A 3,564-nucleotide genomic window follows, 5' to 3' on the forward strand; every position below is an offset into this window, starting at 1 on the left:
TGATAAATGTTATAATTTAGTCTCTAAATCACTAACGATGTTGCACTGAGAGAGAGATATTCTTTCAAGAGCTAGCTGTATTGCATAGTATTTTGCATTAGAAAAAAATATATATATATAGTTTGAGAAAATCATGAAAGAACATGAAATAGTCTTTTAAGATGATTTTATTTTACCATCTGTGGTAATATAATAGATTTTTTCTAGAAAAAAAATTGGTCCTAATGTATCAAAAATATTTTTATCTACTCATTAATCACAAGTTCGAAACTAGAAAATCATTTACTAGGACAAACGAATAACCATATAGTATAGTATTAGCATTCACTCTGCTATTCTACATAAAATGATCATCTCAGCCACTTCAAAAATTGATAATTTAATGTAAGACTAGCTTGCATGTAATAAAATACACACACACACATATATACATATAATTTTAAACTGGTAATGGGATGATAACTCTATCATTTGCACGTTTCCTTGACGTTGACAGTGAAAATTCACTTTTGTTATTGAATTAACATATATATATATATATATATATACATAACATGACTGCTTTTGTGATTAAAATGATGTATGATGCATTATAATTGATAAATTTGATTCATCCTCTCATCCAGGAAATATCTGATAATACTTTAAGAACTTTTTGTTTCAAATATATTAGTGACTTTCATCTTAGATATGAAGTAATAATATATAGTTCGTGAATCTGTGGTAATTTGAAGCATGAGTATTACTGGTTGGTTTGTAATCGTATGAAAAACACAATACCAAGATTCTAATATTAATCACAAGTTATCAGTATTGAAGCTGACATAAAATAGACATATTTATTTGACATAGTTACTATCGCATTTTTAATTTTGTGAACACACACACATAAATAATAAAAGTTTTTCAAATGCTATATAACCAGTTTTTACTAACTTTTTTCATTTTTATCTGATCTCACATTTTTAAGTGTTTTTCTTACACAGGACTTCGTAAATTTATTCAACGAAACAGGAAGAATCTAATCTTGGAAATAAACTTAAAATTCTACAAAAATTACGACCATATTTTAACAAAACAATTTCCCTTGGTGGCTCAGAGATAAGCTTGAAGGCTTATAGCCCTAAAATTAAGGATTCGCTTCCCAGCAATGGACACAGACATCCCATTGTTTAGCTCTGCGTTTAAAAAAGCTAACAAGATTTTTAGGTAATTGTGAAAAAATAAATAAAAGCCTCACAATTGCTTGAGATAATCAGTTATGCTCACTCTATCTTTTTCTTTCCTTAAACCTAAGGATTTTTTGAAGTGCATAGACGGAGTTCTGGAAAATCTCTGATATACACATTCGTTTAAGGATATACAACTCAAAAATTCGCTTATGAAACTCTTTTGAGATTATTTTCAAATAAGTTGCTCTGAAAGTTAAATCCAATTGCTGTAAGTACTTTTATCATCTTTATTCACCATTACAAACCTATTAGAGATACACTTTAGCAAGAAGACTGGCTATAGACCACCCAGGGCGGAACTCGAGAGCAACATGATTTATGTGACTCTTTATGAGACGAAACATATTCGGTCTTCACCAAGAAAGCAAACCTTATACCTGCTACGAACTGGGCCCGTTTCCAAACAACACTGAAGAACACTTTAACACTCCGACATCGATTTGATACGTTCATTAACCATGTACTTATTTGCACAAAATTAATTTACATGAACAGCGATAACTACTGAGAAACTGCAGCTATAAGAAAGTGATTAGCATATTAATATTTTTGTAGGGAAGGCAAGGTGGGGTAGGCAAAGTGAATGAACAGCAGTTGATACGCCTCCTCAATTTTCTGAGTTCCTTTAGGGTACATTTAAGTAGTCTAAGTGTACATTATTTATTAGGGCCTGGTACGAGGTCGCTCGGTTTTTAGGAAAGTCAACCTACACGACAGAACGAAATAGGATGGAGGACGTTACAAATTTTGCGTTACATTACCAAGTTCTCGTCAGTATCGCTAGCGTATGAAGTTCTAAGTACAGTCTGTAGCGCTTTTAATGAATGTGTTATTTCTCGCTTCTAGTACTGCCCCTCAGAGGGTCATAGTCAGACTAAAGCTATGTATGTCGTCTTTGTTATTCTTCTTGCATAATTGGAAAAATGCAAAAATGTTATTATTATGTTAGATGAATATGGCACGAAATTCAACCAAGCTTAAATATTTTTCATTCATGGGTTTACATTAAAAAGTACTGTGGAAAATTAAGTATTTACAATTGAGCAACCATAGCTGAAATTAATGAGGTCAATACAATATTCTTATACGTGAAATGTATTAGTTTACTATTGTCATTATGTAATCACTTTGATCATTTTCACAGTTTAGACAAAACCTTTGAGGAAAATTACAATATTCTGTACGAGTGAAAAACTTGAAAATATGTACAATGCTTTTAATGTGCATGCTCTTTTCGATTGGATTCAGCCCTAGAAAGCAAGCTCATTTAGTAGACTTATACTTATGAAGATAATGTTGACCAGCGCCAAAATATTCATTATCGTCAACTAAAGAAGGCAAGTGACTTCTTTAAAACCTATTTGTAGCATCCTTTGGGCAATATATCTATATGGTTTAAAGTAATATAAATCAAATTGATTTTACGTTTATTGTAAGCTAATAATGGCTACTAATCAAGCGACAGATAAAACGAGCACCTAAATCAATGTCTGGTGAAAGGACTACCTTGTAAACAGCTCACAAACATTCTGTCCATACATAGAAAGTAAAATCAGAAACATGAAAAATTGTTACTTCTTATGTATCAATATATTTAGTCCTAATGTCGAGAGAAAACTAGTTGAAAACTCACGAGGTATAACAAATGTATTTAAACTGACTAACAGCTAATTTAATTAATGTAGACAGTTTAACCTAAGCTGATTAGCGCTATATTATTCAATACATTTCATGAGAAACTTATTCCTTGGAGTCATCGGTGTTAGTAAAATATGATATACATCATACGTTTGTCTACACACATATGAATGTAAAATATGATAAACATCATACGTTTGTCTACACACTTATGAATGTAAAATATGATAAACATCATACGTTTGTCTACACACATGTGAATGTAAAATATGATAAACATCATACGTTTGTCTATACACATATGAATGTAAAATATGATAAACATCATACGTTTGTCTATACACATATGAATGTAAAATATGATAAACATCATACGTTTGTTTACACACATGTGAATGTAAAATATTATAAATATCATACGTTTGTCTACACACATGTGAATGTAAAATATGATAAACATATACGTTTGTCTACACACATGTGAATGTAAAATAAAATAATTATCAAACGTATATCCACGCATATGCGAATGCAACTTTAAGATTGGTATAATCTTATTAACATATCTTATTATATTTTTATTTCCATTATATCACATTTGTTTGTTTTGAATTTCGCTTAAAGCTACACGAGGGCTATCTGCACTAGCCGTTCCTAATTTAGCAGTGTAAGACTGGAGGGAAGGCAGCTAGTT

The sequence above is a fragment of the Limulus polyphemus genome, unplaced genomic scaffold, assembly GCF_000517525.1.
Source record: "Limulus polyphemus unplaced genomic scaffold, Limulus_polyphemus-2.1.2 Scaffold307, whole genome shotgun sequence".
Lineage (NCBI taxonomy): Eukaryota > Metazoa > Arthropoda > Merostomata > Xiphosura > Limulidae > Limulus > Limulus polyphemus.